General features: G+C 39.6%; 1 protein-coding gene across 6 annotated transcripts in view; it reads left to right on the top strand.

Annotated features, from left to right (window-relative positions):
- The first annotated feature begins 2,862 nt into the window (after positions 1-2,862).
- Positions 2,863-26,487, top strand: part of ZMYND11 (zinc finger MYND-type containing 11) — a 104,979-nt gene continuing 81,354 nt past the window's right edge. For 3 of the 6 annotated variants that reach the window (XM_085050297.1, XM_085050301.1, XM_085050302.1), the window contains exon 1: positions 2,864-3,085. The gene's annotated coding sequence lies outside the window, so the exon portion shown is untranslated. Of the gene's footprint in view, positions 3,086-3,525; positions 3,546-3,651; positions 3,673-26,487 lie in introns of those variants that run through there. The other 3 variants (XM_085050298.1, XM_085050300.1, XM_085050299.1) reach the window with 3 other exon arrangements.

Genomic DNA, 26,487 nt, shown 5'->3' on the forward strand with positions numbered 1-26,487 from the left:
TTACACACCCGTGCAGCACTACTGGCAAAAGCACACACTACACACGCAGACCGATGTGCTCCTACGGCAAGTACTTTCTACTCGGAAGGAAGTAACTTTATCATGTTTTCTCTCTAACACTGACGCAGTGGTGCGTTTTCTCTCCCCACAACCACGTAAGCAAGCAGGCGACTCGAGCCCTCACCATTAACCTTTTGGACCAGTAAATTCAACCAACCGAGCCACTGCAGCCCGAGAGGTGCCGGTCCTGCCCCGCAGCCCCCGCTGCCGCTCGTCCTTGCCAGAGCCCTTCCCGGCCGGGCGGGAGGAAATGCGGCCCCGCACTGCCCCCCGCCCTCGCCCCGGGAAAGAGGGCTGGAGACGCCCCGGCCCGCTTTTTGTTGGAGCAAACATTTCCCCGCGCCGATGAGGAAAGCCGCCGCGGCCGGGGCTGGGGGAGGGGGGATTTCCTTCCCATTGTCTGCCGGGCTCGGCGCTGCCGGCCCCCGCTCGCAGTGAAAGTGAATGGCCGGGCGGGACCCGCCGCAGGGCTCGTGTTAGACACCAGCTACCTGCGGGGAAACGCGGGGGTCGCGACCAGCCCGGGCCGGAGAGCTGGGCTGCAAAGCTGTACACTGACGAGCGTTAAAAAGTCTTCTACAATACATATAAAAATAAATCCAATCGAGACAAAAATGCATTTCATCCTTCAATGTGCATCCTCCTGAAGGCTACACAATGCGATCAGTTACTCAGGAGACCTAATGATGATATCAAAATATCCCAAACCCAGACCCATGAACAGCCATGTATAAGCTCTCTGCCTGTCTTTCTACACTTGATTTAATTCACTGCCCACCACCGCAGACAAGGTAACGTGGCCGTGGTTGGAGACACTCCCTATGTGTTTGCTCTAGGATACCTTGTTCTTTCCAAAATCAAATATTTGTATCCTGAAACAAATATTTGGAGGTGGTCCAGACTAGCCTTTATAACTATGTTAAGTACAGGAGATTGTTGGCAAGTGGTAGACTCCAGGTAAAATCCTGTACAGTAGGCAAGCCATAAGGCTTGTGCCTTCTATGTGCTTCCGTGTTGGTGAAACTGTGGCCTAAGTATTTATTTGACAGCTCTCTATGGGTCCTGTGAGAGATAAAGGGCTAAAACCTCTTTATACTGAAGATAGCTGAACTTCTGCCTTAAATAAATATTTACATAGGTAAGGAGAAGGCACTGCGGCACAGTAATAAATCTTTCACTAGAGAAGCTGAGACTGGCTTTGGAGCTTTGTTTTGGAGTTACAGCAAATCTGCCCAGCTGACCCAGTTGTTGGGGATACCTGGCTCTTTGGGGTGAAGAATTAAAAATGGTTATGTGGCTTCTAGAGATGTTTGTCCTGTTTGATTCTGGATGCAAAAATCGGTGTGCCTTAACCACGGCAGCTTGAGCAGAGCTGTTGGCTTGACTGCATGGTAGAAACAGCAGAAACTATAATGACCCCAACTTCCCCCCCACCATATATAAATATAGCTCAGATGCAATTTGAACAGAGAAGGTTTCAAAGAAACCTAAGACAGCCAAGCCGGCCATATCCCATGGAAACTTGGCATATATTTCTATCAAACTTCTTTTGAAAATGACATGCCTTAACGAAAGCACAGCCAAACATCACAAATAAATGCTTAACATAAGGTAGTCTTTTTGTAATTATATTGATGGTAAAACCGTTTTCACTTTAAAAATTGCCTGTAAATTTCATTTGATTTTTATTAATATAAGCAATATAATGCAGTTAATAAATTATAGTACCACTATTGGGTATCTGCCCAATGCTTCAAGAACTCTTTGAAAGCAAATTACCAACACTTTCTTTGCTATTTATTTTAGATACTGTAAAATGTTATTTCATATTTAAATGCTTAATAGAAGTAAGACTTTATCACAGCTGTGCAACTAACCATTATTTGCATTTTATTTTTAAAGCGGGTATACAGTCCTGATGCAGCAGTCTCAAAAAAACTGTGTGGGTATAGACACTCCTAGAAATCTTATTTACTGGACACACTGGAGAAACTTTCACTGTTCAGTGTGCAAACTCTGTTTAATCTTCGACTGACCAGGCACAATGGATGCAACTTTTTCAACATTAGCACTACTATTTCCTTCTACTGTTTTAGCATTATTAATTAATTCTACTATTTTAGTAATATTAACATTAACTACTCATATGACTAAATTTTTTGCATGCATAAATGTTTATAGAACTAAGCTTACAGTATATTTTAATAGAAGTAAAATTCTAGTCAAGTTAATTAACTGTGAAGTGTGTTACTTATCCATTTAATAATTCCTGAAGCATTTCAGAAACTTTAGAATATATTTTCCTAGACATTTATTAATATTTATCTCACAGTCCATAGAAAAACAGTATAAAATGTTTGTTTCCTTGCTACTTACATATATATATATATACACGTTCCTATAAAGTTATATATTTTGTATTCCTATGTATTTCCCAAAGGTCTGCTCCAATCTAAATGATTCCATGATTCTGTGATCTACACCTCATGACACATTGACAACTGTGAGACAGACCGTTGATCCTGTATGTTTTAGTTTCTGTTGCTCAAGGTGAGTGTCCACTTTCAAAAATCTTATCTGTCATTTCTCCAACCTGGACATCATGATAGGAAGAATTTCCATGTATCTAGGCTGGATAAGCACTACATTTTTCCCCTGCAATAAGAGAGAGTCCAGACCTAAGAGTATGACAAAATACATACATAATAAATGGTTAAAGATCCGTTTCAAATGTATTATTAAAAAAAATAATAAAAGAAACAAACAGCAACTCCAGCAGACACCACTAGAGTTCTCCTTCTCCCAAATATCCCTAGCACCATCCTAAACCCTGTTTACCCCAGAAACCTGAACTGTGGACAGACAGAAGAGGAGAGAGAGAGAGAAAATTCAGACACAATAAAACTCTGAGGGGAAAAATATGTGGAAGGAGGAGGCAGCAGCGGCCTGGGGAAGGGATTGAAAAGTTTCCCCTGGCTTAACTTCTCCCCCCCTGCAGCAGCAGAAGCAGCGCCAGCAGCACAAGGTGAGAGAGACTTTTAAGTCTGGGGAGGAGGGGTGTGTGTGCGGGAGGGGGGGTGAATTTACAGCCCTGTGGATATTTCTGTGTCTGCCTCCCTGGCTTTGGGGTGCGAGAGACGCCGTGTCTCATGCTGGGTGGATTTTTTTTTTTAATATGATGGAGGATTATAAACATGGCGCCTTAAAAAAACTACAAAATCATGTACACACTGTTCCAAGGAGATGGGGGAGAGGGGACAGGGGAAGGGCTGGGCACCAGGGGAGGGGGCAATCCTTCCCCGCGGGGTGCCGTATGAGGAGGGGGGAGCAATTATACTTAATAATAAAATGTGTGGGGCTGCGGGGGGGAGATGGAAGGCGGGATTTTTTTATTATTATTATTATTTCATTTTTCGGAGTGGGCAGGATTATCTGGCAGCCCGCTTGGAAACCGAGGAGGAGAAGGGGACGGCGACGGAGCGCGTGTGATTATTAACGGCGATTATTTTTGTCCCCACACCTTCCCCGGTCGAATTTCGGCTGGGAGGCGGCGGCGGGTCCCCGCGCCCCCGTGCCGAGTTGCAGCCAGCCTCGGGCTCGGGGCGGGAGGAGGTGGGGTGGGGAGAGGGGCGCTCCGGAGAGAATCGCCGCTTCCAGCGCTCCGCGCGGGCCTGCAGGGCGCGGGGGAGCCGGGGACTCGCGTGAGAGGCGAGGCCGGGCAGGGTGTGGTGCAGCCCGGCCTCAGCCCCGTCACCCCCCGGCCCCGCTGTCTCCCGCACGCGGGGCCACCGCTTCGCTCCGCACTGTCCCCCGCTTTCCTTTCGCTCACACACCCCCGCCGCCGCCGCATTTCCTCGGTGGGGAGGGGGATGCCTGCTTGGAGGACGGGTCTTGGCCCGAGTAATGGCAGCTGCTCGACAGCGCCGAAGCTCCACAGGAGAGAGACGGCGGGGCCCCCGCAGGCCGGGCGAGGGGCCATGGCTGCCGGGCCCGCGGGGGGCAGGGGAGGGGACGGGGAAAGGGTGAACTCCGAGCCCCAGCCCTCCTCCCCCAGCGGCTGCGGGCGGTGCCACCCCCACGGCCGGGACGGCCTCGCCGCCGGGCCGGGCACCGGGGGTGCGGGATCGCCTCGTCCCCCTGCGCAGCCCCGGGGGCCTGCCTCGCCTCCCCCGGGTGTTGTGGGGCAGGGTCTGGGGGAAAAGGGGGTGATTTGTCCGCTCTCGCCCCCCCGGCTCCTCTCGCCCTCCGGGAGCAGCCTCCAGCCGGGAAGGGCCCTCCGGGGCTGTGCCGGACTCGGGCACTGCGAGCTGCCGAGGGGCTCGCTTTTGTTGGCGTTCTGGGGAGCTTTGTGTCGGTGCACCCCCGGAACCGTGTCTGCAGAGAACTCCCCTCGGTGCACTTTGCGGGGTGTTCTCCTTCACCCCTCCCTGGGCTCAGAGGCCTGTCTCCTTTCTTTTCGGGGAAAGGATGGAAGTGTAGGTGTGGGAGTGCCCGTGGCGAGGATGATGAGGAGTTTCGGTGCGCTTTCCTGGCCTTCCGTGTGTTCCATACAACAGCCCCCCGTAAAATGCTGATGTTAAGCATTTGGGAAACTTTGTGTGTCTTTTGATGCTTATTCTGAACCAGCAGACTTTGGGAATTTGTTTCTGGTCTTCTGCGAACTTCACAGTTGCTAGAGATGGGGTGGTTTGAGAAGAGGAAAAGGAGTGAAAAAACTTTAATTTGGTGCTGGTTGGTTTTATAACTTAAGATGGAATCATCAAGTATGGTCTCTGTATTTTAGGGGTAATTCTATTTATTGTAGTTTTAAGAAGATCTTATTGCAGTAGAAAAGAAAAAGTTGAAAATGCTTTCTCGTCCTAGATAATGCTGTTATTTTTTCACTTCTCTTGCTTTTGTTGGAAATGGTTTAATTCTTTAGGGGTGAATGCTGAGACAGGTGTCAGGAAGGGGGAAAATGGGAGGGGAAATAGCAGTTTGTGGTTCGGGTTGCACTCCTTTGGATTTTTCTAGTTCCTCATCCTTCAGTATGAGGGACCTGGCATCTCTCCAGGTCTCTAGGAAAAAGCCTTTTTGTTTTTTTAAATTATCAACCACTCTGAGTGTGCTGCAGAAAGTCTTTTGGGAAGTAGACTGTTTGCTGACTAATGTTTTGTATAAAAGTGGAAGTGCCCACAAAATAATTCCCACTTTAGTTGAATTTATGGAAGTAATTATTTCCCAGTGTGGATTTATGGTATTAAAATGGCAACTTTTCCTTGCCTAAACAAATGCTTTCTGCTTTGACCAGATAGTTGCATGGGGGAGGGAAGGGAATGGTTCATGGGGTAGGTTCAACAGAGAGCACTTTATCCTGCTGATGGTGAGTTTGGTTTCAGTGAGTGCAGAAAGAAGTGGCTGTACCTGTGTTGATGACTCTGTTGGTTGTGCTGTTGGATGGTGGTTTCTGCATCTGCAACTGATACTTGGTTCAGCAGCAAAGGTCTGAGTGAGAGAAATTCCTCTTCCACTCCATCGCATGAGCCAGATAATGTGATGGAAATTGTCTTGTGTTGAAGTCTGCTTTGTAAGGGGAGTTGTGAGTCTGTGACTATTACGTGGGGGTCTTAAAACTTTGGTGATGTGCTAGAAGATTATCTTTGACAGTTTGAAACTTTGTAGCAAAAATTTTACAGGGTAGTTCACCTCTGAAGATGTGTTTGTTTTGTTTTGTTTTTTAAATATAAGCAAGCACTTGCAGCTATTAAAAATAAACGTAAAAAACCAAATTGAGTTTGTTTGCCATAAATCAGAATTCTTAGTTTGATGTAGTCCTTCTGTATTATGTGCCAGAGCAATGCTTCATGACTTTTCAGGAAAAAGTGAGCACTATTGGAGTGACAGGAATTTTATTACTGGAGCACAGTCTGTGGCTGGTAGGTCAAGTGCTGTGTGTCCATACTGTTTGCAGGCAGTAGGCATTCTGTGGGTATCTACTGTTCAGGTGTCCTGGGGTTTCCCCCTACCTTGGAGCAGAGGGGAGAAGGGACTGTTCAGAAGACCTGAAGCATTGCAGCAGAAGAGCCTGGATCATGTTTTTGGCCTAAGGTCATCTCAAAAAGCAAGTGAGATGGTGAAAGGCTGTGAAGTGTGTTTGGTATTTCTGCCTGCCCATAAATAAAACATACTGGGTGCTGTTAATGATGTGGTGCTCCCTGAAAAGAAAACAACGTGGGTGGACTATGAGTTTGGCCTCAAACTCACCTTGAAGTGGTTCAGGCTCCATCTAGACTGTTGTGCATTTCTGCCAGTGCACCATAGCTTGGGGACCACAGAACTGTGCCATGTGCAGTCACTGGGATAGAATAAAATACTTTGAAAGGAAATAGCTAAAAGATAGCATTGAAGAGGTTTTCTTAAATTTAGGCATCTAAACATTTCCATAGATGTCTGCTTTATATAGTTAGCAAATTGTCTCATTTCACACAATTTGAGAAATGGAAAAATTTAGAATTAGGGGATGTGTTTTGAAATTGAGGACCCAACTTCAGTCAGCTAAAGTTTACAAATTTTGGACATACCTGTAACTAGTTTTCATAGTAGCTGCGTTCCACAGTCTTTCAGAGGTTTTATCTCTGGAAGTGTGTGAAGACTTCAGGCAGTGTGAATCAGTCCATGCTAAAAGTTCTGAAAGAGGGACAAGGTGATGATGGAGATGTCTTCAGTAAATTTGATTTTTCCTCTTAAATGACTTTTTTGCTAGATCCAGATTAGCATAAATGTCAGTGAAAGAAGTTTTTTTCCCTTAGTGTAGGTTGTTACAAATGCTAACTAGAACTATAAACAAAATTAATCTGTGCAAGTTATATGTGGCTTACACCAGTGATGAACCTGGTTCATAAAATGTAGAAGTGTTTAAAATGACTGGCCAAATGCACGCAAGAGTTTACTTTCTTGAATGAAGTGGAGTTTGGAGATTTTTTCAAAAGTTAGGTTAGAATTGTTGGAGCAATTCTTTTTCTCATATCCTTACAGTAAATATATAAGTTTGTTTGAGATCTTGACGACTCGTTTTATTAATTGCAATGGTGTTTCCTTCCATGGAATAGGACTTTGTTTAGCGATCCTTCTTGCACTGATTGTTTAGGAGTAATGTCAGGTTGTGTTCTTTATCTGCAGAGGATTTTTGTGCCTTGTTTTTTGTTGGGTTCATTTAGTCTCAGGATGTGGTGAACACTCCCACACTACGTGTGTAGTACCTGGAGCATGGTGCCCTTGGTAGCTGGGCAGTGCAACGTATGTCATCTTTTATACAGCTCATACATTTTAGGCTGTCAGTGTTGCTTGTGCTAAACATTGTGAACAAAGATTGTTCTTGTCAGGTTCTGGATCATTTTTCATCAGTTGAATGTAAATTTAGCTCATAATTGGGTTATTGTTCTAAGGTTTAATCTTCCAGTAGGGAGAGTACAGCCTGCAAAATAGGTAGTTCATAAGATGATGTCATGACTCAATTTTTCAGGAATTTCTTTATTTTTTATTGGTGAGAGTATATGGAATGCAAAACAAATGTGGAAAACTCCACCAACCCCTTCATTCCTGGGCATAGTGGAGGTAGCTGGGAGTAGACTGATTTTCACCAGAGTGGCTGTGTGCAGTACAACAAACACTGCAGCCTCACACCTGCACAGGTGAGCTCCTGTGGCACACAGAGCCTTCTCATTTCCAAGGCCTTTCCACATGCAGCGCCCAGAAACAGGGCTGGATCAAGCCCATTTTCTTCACCATGTTTTCAGTTGTAGTCTTTAAACATAATTTTGCCATATCTTTAAACCAATATCTGCCATCTAGTAAATTGTGAAAGCCTTAAGTCTGTCTTTTTATTTATTTTTGTCATGCTGTGAATGTTGAGTTATACGGAAAAAAAAAATTAGGGGTAAAAAGAGCATTTTGGTAAGATTTCTCTCATATTTATTTCTTCTCTTGTTTTCTCCCTGAAATGACCAGGGTCTTTTAGTCCTGTGGGCAGGTGACTGCAGGCACAGTGGGGATACATGCTGACATGTCCATGAACCCAAGTTAAAGCTCATGGTGTCTAATTTTAGCCAGCTTTGGTAATATCCCACTGGAGACTGATCCTGTAGCTGTACCATGTAGATAAATCCAAAGTGTTGCTATTGAGAGTTCTGTGTACAAAAAGACTGGTTTTGATTTTCTTCCAGTCTCTCATTTTACACTTCATGAGAATGCAAAAGTGTCTGTGGCAAAAATACAGAGAAATGTAATTTGAGTTCAAAGTATGTTATTAGTTAAAAAGACAGTAGTATTTGTAATTTCAACACTGGTAATACATTAAAAATATAAGTAAAATATGGTTTATTGGTGTACTTACTAACAATCAGAATATCTTTGCATATACCTTTACACTGTATTCAGTTTTAAATTCCGGGATTAAATAATTGCAGAAGAAAACATTGTGAATTAATGATTATGAGTCTTCATACCACTCTCACTTGTAGTATCATATAAAACTAATTCTTAATAAATAATTTTAACACCAAACACAGTGAGTTTTAAAGTACTAAAATTCACTTACTCATTAAAAAATTGAACAAGCCAACGAAAATACCAGTAATATCCCATTCACCTTTTTTGTGGAAATTGCATATTTTTGCTTGCAAAGAACTGGGGTCACTGTCTTAATTCATGTTTTATCCATAGTAGGATACTATTGATTTGCAATCTAGTAATTTTAAAAATAGAGTTAAACATATTCCTACTTACCTGTCATTTCTCCTATGTTTGTTACTATTTTAAATATTAAACTAACTCGCGTTATATTCAAATCTATAATTTTAATGCAGCTGACATAACTATGTTTTGGTTACAGACTGTAGGACTCTGCTAGTAATTGTAGTACTCCAAAGCAGTGTTTTGGCAAGTGGGTATTTGTACTTTGATCCCGGGCACTTAGGACATGGCACTGTTATCTGGTCTTTTAAAGAGAGGTGGATGGGAGTTGAGTGCTGTGACTCACAGGACGTGGCACTTGGTTTACTAATTTTAGCAGAGAGATTCCTACCTGTCAGCCTTAGGTTTTAGTTGAACCTTTTGGAAAAGAGACAAAGTGAAACAAAATGAAGTTGAGAGGAAATGATTAGCAGAATCCCAAAGTAGCTAGAAATAGGATGCAGTGAAAAAGAAATTAAAAGTATGTAAGATATGTTTATTGCTCAACAAATCTTTGAGAAGATCTGAGAGACTGATCTGGGAGCTTTGTCTTTCTTAGCACGCTATCATTTTCTGTTAAGTCTCACACAACATTTATGCATTCAGTGAGAGGATCTCACACTACAGATACCTGTTTGCAATTACAGATGCTTTTCATGTAAGAAACCAAGTGCCAGCCAAGTCTGCATTGGCTGCTTATGCCTTATTACTATTTTCTTGGTGTCATTGCTTGTAAAAGAAAACTTCCGAAGAGGAGATAGATAGTCTTTGCCTTGCATAACACTGCAGTGTGTGCATTCCCATGCACAAATCAAAGTGCAAATTCTGCCTCAGAATGGTGGGGGGTTGCTCCAGTTTTCATGCTGGCCGGTTGTTAATTTTGTGATCAGTGTCTTACGAGCTGTCATTGACTTCAGAGACAAGCTGAAACCTGGAGTTTATGCATAATCTCCTTCCCCCAAGCAATTACTACGATCCAGGTTCAAAATTGTATAAAATCAAAACAAAAGAATTGCTATTTCATAAAATGTAATCACAGGCCACACAGTCACTGATTGTTCACTGATGAAAATTGATATTCACTGCAGAAAATTCATTGTTACCCATAGATTAATATTAATATAATGATGGAGACCTTGATCATATAAGCAGTTGTTTCCCACAGGCATGAAAATGCATAGGCCTTGGAGCATACTGATGAATAAGTTTAGTTTCATAAAATAGTTTTAAAAATGAAAACCTTACGTATGACTCAAATATTCAAGGCTGAACACAGTTAAAATGTGTTGGGCCAATGTCATTTTATGTAATGCTATATTTTTTATTCTTCCACTGGAGTTCCATAGCAGTGTTACATGGGCATTTTTATGCCTTTTCAATATCAATAGTGTGACTTGGTTTTTTTGCACATGCTAAATTTATGTTGATGATTGTTTCAATGGAAGTTAAGGCACTTTTCCTACATGTACCTTAGTCTTTGAAGGAATTTAGAGTACTTATGAAAAGAACAGAGAAAACATGGATAATGTTTTTCTGTTAGTGATTTCTGCCATTTTCTGTATATCTTAATTCCTGTGTGTTATAGAAAGCCTTAATTATAAATAAAGAAAACTGGTAAAAGAAGAAATTCCTTCTGGAAAAGCCAATACCATTATGAAAGCTATATTACATTAGCAAAGCTAGAAAACAGAAATGTCAGATAACTCTTATTTTAACAGTTTCAAAATTGTGGAGATTGTGAATGTGAAAGCAAGTAATGAATTTTTTTTTAATCATAGAACATAAATTAAAAACCTGAATTCTAAAAGGTGTCTTGATTCATCCTGTTCTTGTCATTTACCTGTGAACAGTAGGTAAATCTAGGAAATCCTTTTAGCTCCATGCAACAAATTGTTAAGAGAGGGTAATGTTCTCTTCACCTTGTGCTTCTATTATTCCTCCTTTGTTAAACAGTTGAAAAAATGCAGATTTTTTTTTCCTTTCTTTTTAATTGAAAGCAAGGAATCATTATTAGTTGTTTTCCCAGGAACCAGACTGGCACCATTTTTAGCTTCACATAACTATAGCTGAGAATTTAGAACGTTCTGAGAACTGTCTGCATGGACCTTTTCTCAGGAAGCTTCAGTGTCAGTCATCATGTGCAAGCTGACATTTGATTTTAATAATGTACACTGAATAATTTGGCATTGACACTAACATTAAAAAAAAGGTGATTTTTAATTTTTTTTTTCCCATATAAAAGTAGCTTCCTTAAAACTTGTCTTGGTCATAGTAAAATGTGAGGAACAGTGGGAAGGGGTGTACACTTTGCTCACCGATAACTCATGGTGTCTGACCTCTTAGCAGTCTGACTAGAATGGAATGTCAGGCTGTTTAAAAGCTGCCATATTAAAATATTGTTTGTTTGTTTGTTTGCATGTTAAGAGGAAATGCTTTATTTCACTGATATAACTTTTTGAAGGAGAGTGCTGAGGCATACCTGGGAGCATTTCACACTGACTGTGTTGGAAAGTGAGAAACATGAACACTCTCAATCTGTAATTGTGTCTTTCAGTTTTGCAGCTTTGTCTTTATCTTGTGCTTACACTGACCTGAAGTAAATAGACTTACCGGAAATATTTGTTGTAAGAAAGAGATGCTTCCTTTTCCTGCACACTTTCCACTCTGCTGGCTCCCAGAGGGCTTCTTTTTAAATCTCCTAATTGGAAGCATACTCCTAACTTCTCTCTGGTTCCAGACATGAGATTTCCTCTTGTTACTGAACTTGCACCTTTTAGGAAGTACAGATTAAGAGTCAAGTATCTTCAAGAGCCAGTTTTGGGGGTTTTGTGTTTGGTTTTTTGATTTTTTTTTAATTTGTTTGTTTGGTTTTTTATCCATGCTGATATTCTTGTTTCTCAATAGTTTTAAAAAAGTTTTTTAAAAATAACCAATTTCCAATCAATCAAATATTAGCCTAAGTTGTAGCACTAATTCCTGCAAACATGTAGCTTTCAGTAAAATGGAAGGGTTTTTGTTCCTTGCACAGGCACAGGAAATACCAATAAATATCAGCTAAAGCTGTGTGATGGCGCAGATGCTTGGAGTACAGGTGCACTAAGGAGTGAGAAGCTGAACATGGTTTGCTTTGCCAAGTTAGTGTATAAGCAGTTACAGTGTTTCCTGGGCCAGTGGGAAGAAATGGTATCCAAATTTCTGCTTGGCTCTTCTTCCAGGAGAGCTGCCTTTCCTGATCAAACTAGCATGTCATGTAATCCAGAGCCTTGTTTCCAGCCATCAGATGTCTTCTGAAAAGGTGTCAAAAATCAGGCTATTTTCTGAGGTAGAAAACTATAGAATACATTTTTCCATACTCTTTCCAAATAATAGTAATTTAGATTATGGGTCCTGTTTTTACACATGTAGAAGTTTAATTTATCCATGTCTTGAATGTTTTAATTTCTCTTTCCTGTAATAACTGAATCTTTTAGCTGTAATGTTGAAACCTACTGCTTTTTAGGTCAAGGCTTGTTCTGTCCTCTCCACATGCCTTGCAGCCTCCCACTGCAGTGCTCTTTCTCTTTGCACATTTTCCAGGAGCTTCTTCCTGGGTTGCAGAAAAGAGCCATGTTATACCTGCTTCTCTCAGGGATTTGATGGAGCTAAGAGACCTCGAGGGGTGAGTTAGTGAAAGGCTGTAGTGGCTGTCTGCTTAGCACCGGTGAGAGCTGGGAAATGCACATGTGGAAGGAAGAAAGGGAGAGTTTGTTGTGAGATGCACATTCAGTGGAAGTCGAGGTACACTCTTGTCACAGGAGGCAGGAGGCAGGACCACTGACTTTGCTAACATCATTTGGTGCAGCTCTGTTGACTTTAGTGGAGCAATATTAGTTTACACCTGCAGAAAATTTTCTCCTGAATCTCTGGGAATGAGAATATAAAATGAAGTGTTTATGGGTGAGTGACAGAGAGAGTGCATGTAAGAGAGAGCGTGCGCACACACACTTTCAGGCCTGATTGATTATATGAAAAAACCCTGGAGTTGAAAGAACATTATTTTAAATTAACATTCATTATCTTCACGCGTGAGATAACAGTTCACTTTGGACCAGATCCTAACACCATTATGTTTCCTAAGCAGAGACTGCTTTTTCCTTGAGTGAGGTTATTCAGTATGAGAATGGCAAAATGTAGTCAGATCTTTAACAATGAAAATATATGGTTTAGTCCCTACATATTAGAATAAAGCTTGCTTTATTTCTGTCAGGAAAATGTGTTTTTTTTTTCTTTTTAAAAGGAGTGGTTACATTTTCTTTGAAATGTGAAAGAAAAAGTAAGGTTCTTTTTTTTTTCTTTTTTTTTTTTTTTTAGGTCTCATCTTATGCCTGGAAAAGCTTGCAGCCATTTTAATTCATGCTGCATTCATTGATCTAGCAGTTAAATCATTTAATCACTGTGCAGCTAGGTCGTCTACCTATTGGACACTGTTAAAGTGTTCAGCAATACACTTTGGGTTATTGGCTTCTAAATGTCACTTTAGTAAAAAAAAAGGAAAACCAAAAAGCAAACAATCTATGAATGCAGTTAACTGATGAACAGTATAAAGGAAAACACAGTGTGAATTCATGGTCTTATCACTCAACTCTTTTTTGTTCTGTACATAATGTAAGTAGAAAAAATGCACATCATAGCAAACAAGGAAAAAAATCTGATTTTGATATCCTTTGGCAGTTCTTTTAAATACAGAGTTTTGCAACATTAAGTCATCTAATTAGGCAGCAGCTTGCTATGAAATATTTTCATAACAGACATAGTTTGTGAGCATGAAAATGAAAGCCACATTTTAAAATTATAACCCCAAATAAGTTTCTGAATTTAAATATTACTCTAAAAATGGCTTATTCTGTAAGTATAATCATGTGAAGGAACATAGGAAAAGTTTGTATTTTATGTCAACAGCACTAGGAAACCTAATTTCTTAGACTGAAATGCTGCAACCATAGAAGCCAAATAATCTAGATACATAAAAAGGGAGAAAAATGTAGCAGCAGCTAATGGGTGGCAGTGAAAAGTAGAGTAAAATGTTGTGATGCTTTTAAGTGTCCTGTATTTTCTGAGAAGGAACTACTCACAATGAAATAAATCTCCTCTTGGCATGCAACAGGCAAATATCTTGTCCAGAGAGAGATGGTAAATTTCTGTGCCAGTGATGCACTTGGCACCAGCACTTTTTAAAGTGTCACCCATGTGCTTTTTGGTTATTTCTCTGCGGAGAAGAAAAGGGAAGTTCATGCTCTTGTGAGGTATTGTCATCTGAGTGCAAGTGCAACAAGAAAGTTGTGTTTCATATGAAGATGGGAACTGTATTTTCCTCTTGTTCAATGAAGGCTCAGAATCCAGACATGCCAATTCCATCTGTCTGTGTCTAGATCCCTTGGCTTATTTCCTTGTGCTTTCCTGATGTACACTGAAAGCTTCATCAGATGAGAAAAGTTATGATCATGTTAAGTATCTCTCTGTGTTCCTGTACCTTCAGCAGAGAGACTAAACAGAAGAGGGGGTCAGTTCATCTTCTTTGGTGTTTTCTTAATCAGCAGATTTTTCAGTTGTTTCACTCTCTGACTTCTAATAGCTCCTCTGCTTTATTATGTTAGTTTATAACAGTTTTGGTATGACTTCTTGTTATACTTTTATCTGGGCATTCTGGGATGTCATGCCTTTTTTGATGTAATGTCATGATATATATGTCCGACATATATCATGTCAGTCATATACATGTCCGATGAGGAGTCCGACAGTAGAGGAGAAATTTAGCTAAAGGTTTAATGAATACCATTGCACTGCTGTGTAAGACCTCAGTGAGGCAGTTTAAATAGGGATCTGATACTTTTTCTCTTTCTTTTGGAAGAACTTTGAAAGGGCTTCAAACTCAGACAAATGTGCTGTGTCCTCACGGTGTATTTCTTTACCAGTAAGTATGGAATTCAGTCATGGAAGGCAACTCGGTGAGGTTAAAGAAAGGAAGGTGCTGAAATCAGCTGCATGTCAAAAGAAAATAAGAATTCCGTGACAATGAAAGCAAAGTGTCAGTGTTAATGCAACATACTTGCAGGTTTTTTCAGGAGCTCTTAAAACGGTCTTGGGTGGCTGAATTGCAGTTTAGGAGCTGTCAAAGGACAGGGTGTTTAGCCAGCTGAAGCCCTCCTGGCAGGAGAGCAAACAAGCGTCCCTCGAGCTCAGTCTGTTCTGGTGGGTGTGGTGACCAGATGATTATCAAACAATACATGAAGTGCAATATTGCAGTGGGTATCAAACCTTTTCACATCTACGTTGCTAAATTTAAGAAACAAAAAGATCTCTTGACAGCTTGAAATTCCAGCCCTTGTTTCTAACGTTTCTTCCGAGTTCCCCGGAATTAATGAAATGACCTGAGCTGCCAGAGGGGTGGAGGGCTGCTGGTGAGCCACTGTCGCAGGAACCCCACATCGGGCAGAAGTGCTGATTTACAGTCGCTTTGTGTTGAATTTAAATGATGACCTTCACTTCCTGCGTCTCAGACTACAGCAGGCTGCAGTGGAGGAAGCCTTGAGAAGGTGTTTGCTTATGAGGCTCTAGCACCTTTGATAGCTATGCTAGATAGTCAGAAGGTGATAGATGATGGTGTACTGTGTTTGGATATTTCATTTAAAGCATATATTTATGTACTTTTGATTTTGACTCATTCTAGCCATTTGTATGATCTGCTGGTGTTTTCCACAAGAGCAGGGATGTTGCCCTGGCCAAGTTCCAGTTTGGCTAATCACATTCTGAGTGCCTACATTTCTGTAAAGTTTCATCTGGATTTTGTTACAATTGTTTATTGAAATAGTAATGCATATGTACTTGGAAACTTACAAAATAACAGCACAGGGTAAAAAAAGTTAGAAAAATCACTGCTCCAAATTGCATTTAGTATTTGTGCATGAATAAGTGTAGTTTGGCATGATACAATACAGAAAAAATATGAAGTGGTATATTCAGTAATAGCATTCATAGAAGAGGTAGGTTTTCAGAGTTTATGAAATAGGTTAAGTTGCTGAGTAGTGTGCACTGTTAAACATTTGATATATTGTGCAGCAGGAATGGATGTAATTCACTGGTAGGAGAAATAATATTTGTTTGTGTTGTGGTTAAACTGTATATATTTTTACAAGGTTATCAGGCATGGATTTTACATGTGTGTCAACAAGGGATTGGGAGCCAATTTATGTGGTGGTGTGAAAAGGACTCAGGCAATCACGGATCTGCACGTGGCAATCATCTGCTGGCACAGAAATGTTTCTCTTCTATATTCAAAGGCACATTTTATCATTTACCACTCAGTCTCTCAGAATCCTGCTTAAATTACTGTAGGAAGGACTTGCTGTTTGTTACTATAGAGTAAGAGGTAGGTGAAAAAGAGCCCAAGCCACATCCTGTTGTAGAGAGTTGTTTTGCAGAAATATGAACTTTAAAGCTGCAAGCTTACTCTTAAAACTGATTGATATTAATAGTCAATATTAACCTGGAATGGATTTCCAGAGGAGTTCAGAAGAATCCAGTATTAGACCATACTGCATAACCATAGCAGTCTAATATTTACAAGAACTGTCGCAGGGTTCTTCCAAAAATAACTTGTCTGTTTAGAGATGCTTCATCCACAGTGCATATGTACCCCATTAGACAAAGATGTTAGAAGTAGATGGAAAAACAGTTTTCATTTTGAAAATTATTTCAAGAAAAATACTTTTGACTAGTACTTGCGAGTGAAATATCTGACTCAAATAGATTGCTCACAAAAAGAGGTTTTGGGTTTCTTTGTTTTTTCTAAAAACAGAAACAATTGTTTTGGAGATATCTTAGAATTTACATATTAACACTGGTGTTTCTCTTGGTTAGTATTTCTTTTTACATAACTTAATTGCTATTAAAAATAGTAAATAATGTACTATGGACTTACACAACAGAAGGATTTAAGATAATGTATGTATTTCTGAAAATTGCTGTTCTTTTAATTTTGGTTTGTTTAATGGCTTGGCCTTGGTTTTGGAAAGAATTTTTCAGTGTAACCCAGCTTAAATAATTTTACCTATTTCTTCTGTATCAAACCCAGTGAAAATGCCATCACAAGCCCTTGTGATGGCAGCCAGCCTGTTATGTGTAAGTTAAAAGGTTGAAGCCCCATGTATCAGTGATCTAGGACCAACAAGTATCTTACCCACTCTAGTGTCTGTCTAGTTGGATTAGTTTTGGTAATCTGTAGCCTTTTTCCCTATGAAAAAAAATCAGGAATACTTCAATGAGGAAAGCCATCCAGCATCCACATGCTGCACATTATGGGAATGAAATCCATGTGGCTTCTTACCTTTTTTTTTCCCCCTCCTTCTGTATCATTTATTAAAGCTATTATGGAATATATGCTTAAGGCTAAAAGAGTTTGAATTCTCACTTAGCCTCATTAAGGTCTTGGGCTTGGTGTTTACTACTTCTGCTTTCATCAAGGCCACTTCCTTAGAGGCTTTTGCAGGAGACACATATGTTCTTATGAATAACATTCTTCATTTTCTGTCTCAAATCATGGTAGAATTATACTTTTTAATCAGCAGGTCTTATTTAAACTCAATATTTTATTGCTGGTGTTCTGCCTCTAAAGCAGAATTTTGTTTTTTATACTCTTGTGTCGTGGGTTGTCTACTTCTATATTCACACATTTAAACGCTTCAGGCTATTCATTGTGTGTTTTCTGGTGGGTTTAACAGTTCAGCCATTTCCACACAGACTGTCGAAGTCAGTTGGAGACTGTGTCAAAATTTGCTATCAGACTGCTAAGATGAATCTCCACTGTCACTACAGTGTACTTCTCCAGAGCACAAAACATTGTTAAGAAATAGTTGAGGTACTCGAGGTGATGCTGTCTGTAGCTCCATCAGTAGCTTCACCACGTGCTCTTAAGTGCTAGAATGGTTTCTATAAAAGCCTCCATGCCCTCAGGTGCTTAGTGGCCAAGTGTAGCTGTTGAAGTCACTATGATAAACTGTACTTGTGCTCTCAAAATAGAAAAAGAGGTGACTTACTGAAAGGCAACTTTTAAAATATGTTTAGTTCACATAATATGTTTTCTATTTTGATTACTTTGTTTTCCCTTGGATTTTTTTTAATTTACCTGAGTTTTGTTTCTATGGCTGGGAGGAAATGAAAAGTGGCATAGCCAGTACCCTTTATTTTTATTCATTGCAAAGATACAAGACTAGTCTTAAGTGAAAGGACATATATGTAGCCCATTAGTTTGAGTATACATGATGAATTCATGTCTCAAAGAATTCTGGTCACTGGTAAGCAACTTCACTTTAGCTGTACACTTAAACTTTGAACAATGAACGTGCTTAGACTAGTGATGTGTTTATTAGGTTAAAAAAAGAGCAAGATTTTAATAGGAAAAAATTATCACAAGACAAAACAGCACATGATCTCATTAGCATTTATGGATTGCTAAACTGCAGCTTAAAAGTCACATTTCTGTCTAAAGAAGTTTTCCACAATAGTCATACAAGCAACATTAAACGGTGTTGTTTTAGTTTGTTTTCTTGAGGTCAGATTTTCAATAATCAGAGTGATTAAAGTTGCAGTTGTCTGCAAAGGCAACACTAATTAGCTGCAATTGATGTTAGCAGGACATTGAATAAATGTTGGTTCTGAAAATCTCATCACGTATGGACCTCATATCTGTCTTCAGATGTCTTTGAAAATCTGGCCCTTAGGACATTTTATGGCTTTCCTTCTTTTATTTTAGTGGTTTTCCCCTACCAGTTCCCCATTTTTTTTCTGCTCAGGAAGGTCCATCAATTTTAAACAGCATTTTGTAGTAATTTCTAAATTTTAGGAGTTTATACTTGTCAGGAGGGATAGACTGACAGAAGAGACTTGGCCCTGGCTTTCCATGCAGTATTTTACTTTGCTCTAATAAGATAAATAGTTCTTAGGATAATTATTTTCTTCCATAGATGTTTAAGTGCTGCAGAAAACGGATTAGCGTAATTAGTTTTGCATTTGGAAATGGTAATGTAGAGATATGCAGTGACTTGCCTGAAGTTAACTAGCACAGGAGGGGTCTACCAAGTTAGGAGCCCTGGTGCTCAGTCTGCTTCCTTCAGCAAATGGAGTTTCAGAGTGCTTGATCTATCCACACAAAATAACCAGACGAGAATCTTCTAAATGTAGTGATTTGGTACTTACGCAGTGTGAGTCATGTTCTGGGATGCTGGCAGTGTTTTTTGTGATATTTCCGTTTCACATTCAGCTTCAGGGGCTCAGCGGGGGCTTTTGGTCTGGTTGCCATATGAAGTTCATCAGGGGTGACAGGGGAAAGCAGCTTAATGTGCTCATGTTATTTTTGTCTGTAGTAGAAATTTGTGATGGGGACTGTTTCTGTTTTGCATAAAGTCACCAAAATAGTGCATTGAGCTGTAAGCTAACTGGAGATGCCCAGGACTATTCACAGCAGAATTGCCTGGATAGTGTTTGTTGGTGGGTGTCATTATTTTGATCTCATGGAGAGCAAAGAATAAAAACCTCTTACCAGGCTTCTTAAATTGCACACCCTGCTAATTGTGGTGCTGAAGTTGGGTCCCTTCTCTAGGCCTTCCAACAGCTTTTTGTGTAGTGGTTCCCCAGCTGTAAAGTGAAAAAAATGAGAAACCAATCTTACAAAGTGCTGTGGACATAAAAACGTTCAAAGCTACAAGATCCTCAGCTAAGGTCATTTGCAGAAAAAACACTAATAACCTTATCCAGCTGCTACTCACCATGGAGTACTTACCTCTGGTCTCGCCTTGCTTTCTTGAGATGGACTGTAGAGGAATGTGTGCTGTAGGTACTGAGAGAGCTCTTGGCCCAGCTTGTTTGCTTTTCTATACCCCATCAACTAAAGTGGATTACAGCAAACTTTTCAGGCAGGAGAGCAGGCATGTGGTCAGTCTTCCTTAAATAAATTCCTGTAACTTGCTCAGCTGAGGTTTGTTCCTGATCCCAAAGGCTGGAGATCCTTTCCTCCAAGGATTCAATTAGCCAACGATGTTTTAGAGGCCCCAAGCTAAGGACAGATTTCTCCTTGGACTTTAGAGGCCCCAAGCTAAGGACAGATTTCTCCTTGGACTCCTTCTCTTCAGCACAACAAAAAGGCTCCCCCAGGAAGACCCAGGATACTTCATGTTGTCTTCAAATTAAAAGATTCTCCAGATTCCTTGTAGCAGAGTCAGTTCTTCTAGTCCGAGCTTGATTTAGAGAAAACTGGTATTTGTAACCCTTACAGGTATCTTAGATGGGAAGGCATCTGGTTGAAACATGCAGGTCTGTTTGGCTGAGTCAGTGAAAATGCCTAATCTTGATCACTTTTATTTACAGCCTGCTTATATTAATAAGCTAGGATTTAGATTTATTATGAATTAGATGTTGACATTACTCTGGTGTCCCAGCAGAGAGGCTGAAACTATGCTGTTACTTATGTTGCCTTCGTCATCTTTAGCCCTGGAGTATTGCTTGTATTTGAGTAGCTTCATGTCATGCACAAGGAATTCAGTAAATGTGTCTTTGATCAATCCCTGGGGTTCTTGTGATCTCTACAAATATGTCTAGAAAGAGGTGACTATGGAAGAGAGTAAAAAGCCATTTAAGCCACAGTATTAATGTGAGGATGACAACATGCAGCAAGTCTGGGTAAGTGGGAATTGGAAGCCAGGCTGTAGGATCTAAATATCAGCATTTCAAATGAGGGAACTTGTCATGATGTCTGTGTCATGCATGTGGTGTTGTGACTGCCTTTAAGTGTTGACTGTGCAGGGCAAATATGACCAAACTTGCTCATCCTGTGGATTGCACACTAAAATTCCTATGTGGATATTAGCCAAGCTTTGGATAGCTGAGAGCTTCCAAAATGGACATTGAGACTTCTCTCAGTGTTGAGTGCTAAGATGGTGTTTGCTTCAGTGACCGTTGTTGACTTGTTTCTTCCAAATCCAGTGATTTGAATTCATTTAGCCCTCACTGCATCAGCATGGCCCTGCTGCCAGCTACATGATTGGCAGCATCACGGGAACTGTACCTGAAATACTGTGAGGCAGGAGCTGTGGCTGCCCACCATGGGCTGGTGAGAATAACTCAGCAGGTTTCTGAAGTGATTTACCAGTCTCATTTTTGTGCTTGTATCAGATTCTGAATATACTTCTGGTTTCTTCCCTGTAAAGTAGCAGTGTCAGCACTTTGCTGTATTACAAGGCATTTGGAGTATAAATTAGAGGGGAACAGTTGCTAAGGCATAGACTTCCATTTCATTCTGTGAACAGGTCTGCTTCTAAGGCAGAAGGAGATAAAGATAATATGCCAATACTTTTAGCACTAGAAGAATAGAAAATTAGAAATAAGAAGAGAAGAGATGGAGAGAAAGTGGTATTGATAACAATGAAGGCAAGTGCAAAAGCAAAAGGCAAGCTGATTTAATATGTTAAATTGTTTAAAAGCTCTGTAAAAATGCCTGGAACTTCAAGTTCCTGGTACCCCCATAGTAGCAGGAAATGGAATTGTGCTTAGTCGTAGAAATAGTGAAAAATGCTTGCTATTATGATTTTCCGATTAGTTTTAAAGAAAGTGCTACAATAAAACTAGCAAATTTTGTACTTAGTAACTAAATTAATGTTATTTTGAAATTGAGAAACTGCTTATAACTTGAGAAGGAATGTCATGAGAAGTTGCATCATTTTCCTCAAGAGAAATATCTTCCTTAAAATCTTCACCAGGAGACAACTAATCTTGCTAGCAATTCTCTTACCAGCACTGCACTGCTGCTTTTTCATTCAGAGTGAATGTCTCGACTCTGGGAAGAGTGAAATGTGTTTCAATTTACATTTGCTCATACCCCATTTTTTACTTTTTACTGTGACATCAGAAGTTCTGTTGTCATCAGTGAGCTGAGGCATTTGCTGTGATACAATCTGGAGCTGTCCTCAGAGCTTTTCAGAGAGCTGAATATTGTTTCAGAAATTGTCTGCTTTCAGGCTTCAGCTCAGAGGGTGCTTGTGCTGGAGAACATGAGCCCTACACTTGGAAACACCCTCTTGCATTTCTTTTTTTGAGTAATTGAACAGGAATGGCTTCTTCAGTGTTCACTCATTGAATCTGAATATCCATCAGTCAAGAATGGCTGGAGAGTTCAGTAATCAGCATGTCTGATGGTTTTTCCAATGGTTTTTCCATTTTACAAAAAAAAATGAAGACAATTTTTGAAATCTAAAGAATATAGACAGAATTCTTTTTTAACCTGTTAAGAAACTTCCCTGGTGTCACAACAAGCCTGTAGCACTGGACATACCTGTAGGACAGACCTTCTTACACAAATTTATCTGCTATTCTGTTGAAGCTGGCTGTCAGCAACTGACCATGCATTGTCATTTCTGCTTAAAAAAGCTGGGAGTGGCACAGGCGACAGGAGACTTAGTACCAGAATAGTCAGTGCAATCTTCCTGCAGCTCAGCTTTTCCATTTCTTAGACTTCTAGCTGAGTCTTCCAGAGGGCTTATCAGGTCAGGCAGTCTGTTTTAATTCTTTCTCAAAAAATAGTTGCACAGATTTTACACAAGCTTTTTCTTTCCTAAAGAAAAAAAAAAAACAAGAAAAAATAGACTGAGAAGAAAACTTTCTTGTCTAAGATCTTAAATTATTAAAACCAGTGATTTTTAAAAAAAACTTTGAATACATGGAGACAATAAAATTACTTTTCATTTCGTCATGTAGTTTACTTGAAGCAGCAGCTAAAACACTCCCAATAAAAATAACTATTGCATTCTTAAATAATGACATTTGCTTTCCAATATGTACTTCTGTTGCTTGCTTTCTTCTGACTGTTAGCTGTGGCCAATTAAAAACATAAGCCAGTTTATTTTTTATTCCTTCTAATTAGCATTTTCATATTCACTGTATGCACTAAACTTTCAAAGCAGTTTTGGTGTGATTTAAAAGAATATCTGTAATGTATTGATTGGTACTGCTTTTTACAAAATGTTTTTTTGTTTTTTGAGATGCTGGTCAATGGGAAATAGAAAGCATTAAGGACCTCCAAGAAAATTAGGCAGAGCACAGATGAAACATTTCGTATCCCTTTCCCACGACTGCAGGAAACAAGATACAAGAAGGCAAGGGGAGGATGTCAGGGAGGTGGCCTATAATCCATGAAAATTTATAGCAAATCAGTTGGACAACTGAGAAGGCTCTTGGTGTGGGAAAATGACTAAAATAAACTGAAGTCAGCAGAGAAGAACTCAGATACTATGGCTAAGAAGAAGAGTAGTGAGCAGGTCATGAATGTGGGTGAAATGGAATTAAGGGTACAAAAATTGTATCAATGTGATGAATTACCTGAAGGAAATTAAGTGCACCTAATGTTTCCCTCATTTTTTTTTTTCTTGTTTTTTGAAAATAAAGATTTGCAAAAAGATACATACTTGAGTGGAAGAGAAATCCAATTTCTTTTAATTATGGGAGAAAAAAATTATGAAGTCTACTACTCCTTCTGGATGAGATCCAGGGAAGGCAAAGCTGTTGTGTGGGATTTTGAATATCCTGTTTTTAATTGAAGTAAATGTACACCTTGTAACATCCCAAAATTGTTAGGAAGGCATTTTGTAGTATGTGTTGCACTTTAGCTGTTACTGACTACTTTCCTTTCAGAATTTCTGAAAAATCTATGTGTCTTCCAGCTAGCTGCCCTATACAAAACAGATTTTTTTCTTCAAGAGAAACAATCGAGTGTCTCAAATTTTTGCACACTTGTTATTTATCATATAAATGATAACTTCAATGCAAAGTGCATATAATTCTTCATGCCGTTATATTATTTCTTGTTTCACTGTCTGCTACCTCCTGTGCTATAAAAGTGCAGTCTCTTTGTAATACAGTTTGGATTTCTTTTTTTTTTCAAATTGAGCGATTCAAAGATGCTACATGAGGGAGAAGCAATTTATATGATGTGACTACATTCTTATGCTGTAACAATGATAAATTAGTAACATTGCTTTAGGAGTTTGCAGTCATTTTGCTTTTGAAATGATTTGAAGAACTGTATTGCTTAAACTTGTTTTATTCTTCACATACCATAGAAATTTAATAGTATGGTTCTGTACAGATTCTTGACTGAATTATGGCTAGATTTGTTCCTTAGACTAGTTTACTAGAATATATTAATGTATAGATATCTAATATAATTTATTTCCTTGGCAGTGCTGTACATTTGGATTTGATTTATATTTACAAAGCCAAAATCTTACAATAAATAATAGAACCAAACTATTTGCATAGCTTTCTTTTTGATCTTTGTTTTCTTATCTGCATAAACATAACTGCAGGCTCCTGGACTGGTACCTGTGGTAAATGGATGTTTGACGTTTTGTGTTTCTGTTCCATCTTATCTGTCTGTTTATCAGCCACGTAGTCCAGCGTCTCTTCCAGAACATGCTTATTCATAAAAGCTATTGGCTGTTGTCAGGATTGAGACTGGAGGGCTGTAGGCAGTAATGAGATGTGAAACTTGGAACTCATATCTTTAAGACATCCATCTACCTGATTTGCTGCTCTGCTGAAAAGATTGTTTATTCATCTTGGTTATTTTGAAATGAGTTTCTTGATTTTTAGGAAAGAGACTATAAGTGGAGCAGAGAATTGAACTGAAACTCTACTTCTCTTAAAATCTAATTATTTAGAATTTATGTCAGAACTTTTGATTTGTGAATTCTTCCCATATGCAGTCTTTTAAAATAATTTCTGTAATCCCTGGGATAAAGCTCTGGTGCAGGATTATTTCTGACTCATGATGGCGGAGTAAGGGAGGAGAGGCAGAGCTTGGAGATTTGTCTTTGCTATTTACAGATCTTGGACAAGCCCTTTAACCTTTCAAAGACTCAATTCCCCCTGCTTTAGATTGTGGGCAGGGGGTTGAATTTCTTTGGAAGATCAAAAAATCATCTTCTTTAGGATGCTAGGAATTACACCAGAGAAATGAGTTACTCAGTCACCTGGTCTTACTGCCTTCTTGTTATCTATGAGCTTTGAAAATTAAATATTTTTCTGGGGCTTGGATAATATTTAGTACCCTGGAGCTCTGTGTCCTCTGGCAAGTCCAGTATTGAGCATATTGGCCAAATACATTCATTTATGGGATGAACTGTGAGATTTTGTTGTGGGATCAGCTTATGGACATGATGCAATGGAGGAAAATGTTTTGTCCTCCAGAATTAGCTCCCTCTCACACTGGTCTGGACATGCCAGCTTCTGCCCTGGTGTCATTCAAACCCATTGAGAGTTATTTCCTCTGCTTTCTTGCAGTGCTATTGTGAGAATTGTCACCTGCATTTAAAATGTTATGAATGAAGGCCATTTACATTTTTGCCTTTAACAGTGTATTTGAAGTATTGAAAACTTCATAAGCCCTTTAACTAATACAGAGCTTTGTGTTAGTAATTAAAAAAATGAGTGGTGGCAGTTTTCGTCAGAGCTGAAGGTCACTGGAGGCATAATGTATTAAGAAAATGTATCACATAATTTCCTTTTTCCAGATTCTTTTGTGAAAATTGAAATAGGTATGGTTTTTAAAAATACCTGGTTTTATAAGAGTTTTGCTTTCTATAGACAGTAAAAGTACAATTAAAAAAAAAAACAAACACCTGTAATTTTAATTCTAGCTTTCTTAGAGATAAGAAAACATTAAATTCCAGGCACACACTAATGGGCAATATCACAGTGGTGAATGTTTATTCACTGGAGGTTTTTATAATATACATGAGAGTTAGTTTCTCCTGCTTTGTGTTATCTTAGGCTTCTACATTTAGTGGGAAAATGTAAAATTGAGAGGCACACAGACAGTGGGTTTCTTACCTTAGGGAGTGTGCAGCTATCTAGGATTTGAGGGTTTGTGCCACGTTAGAATAAATACTTAATTAATTGTGCAAGTGGCAGCACTCCAGCAGGGCAGCTGAGCACTTCCAGCCTGGGCTGTCCCTCAGCTGCACCAGCATTATTGTGGAGCAGCGCTTTGCTATGAAGAGTGGTGCTGAGCATTCCTGAATCCCAGCTAAACCTTGCTAGAGTCAAGAGCCTTGGGGAATCACACCTTTACAGCCCAAGTATTGAAGGATCCTATCTTAACTTCCATGAATGACTGCAAATACTAAGACAGAGATGTCACAAATATTTGTTTTGGGTTGTCCATCTGTTGATTATCCTACAGCAGTCCATAAATGATGGCACAGAACCTAGGTGCACATTCACAATTGTTAATCACTTTCTGTTGGGTTTTGGCAACAGGATAATCCAGTTATTAAAATTAGAAGTACTTGGATGTTTTTTAATAAAAAGTGTCAGCATGTTTAGCAGCATTGGTACACACCTACCTACCCCTGAAATATGGCCTTAACTCCCACTCTTCCAGCATCCCCCCAGGTATGGATAACTATGAAAACTCTGCTGACCTTTCTGACACTAGAGTTTAAATGAGTCCTTAAAATACATTCTGTCCTCACTTTCTTGTTCTAAACCATTAGCTTGTTAACAGACTTCTGCCATTGTGTCATATTTTTAATGTAAGGTAAATAACGGTTGTCTGAATTTACCACCTGTAAAGAAATTTTTCTGGTGATGTGTTTAGCTTGGCTTTGCTTATGCAGAATATTTGTGTGTAAACAT

This window comes from Lichenostomus cassidix, chromosome 2 (assembly GCF_008360975.1).
Source record: "Lichenostomus cassidix isolate B80296 chromosome 2, HeHo_3.0, whole genome shotgun sequence".
Lineage (NCBI taxonomy): Eukaryota > Metazoa > Chordata > Aves > Passeriformes > Meliphagidae > Lichenostomus > Lichenostomus cassidix.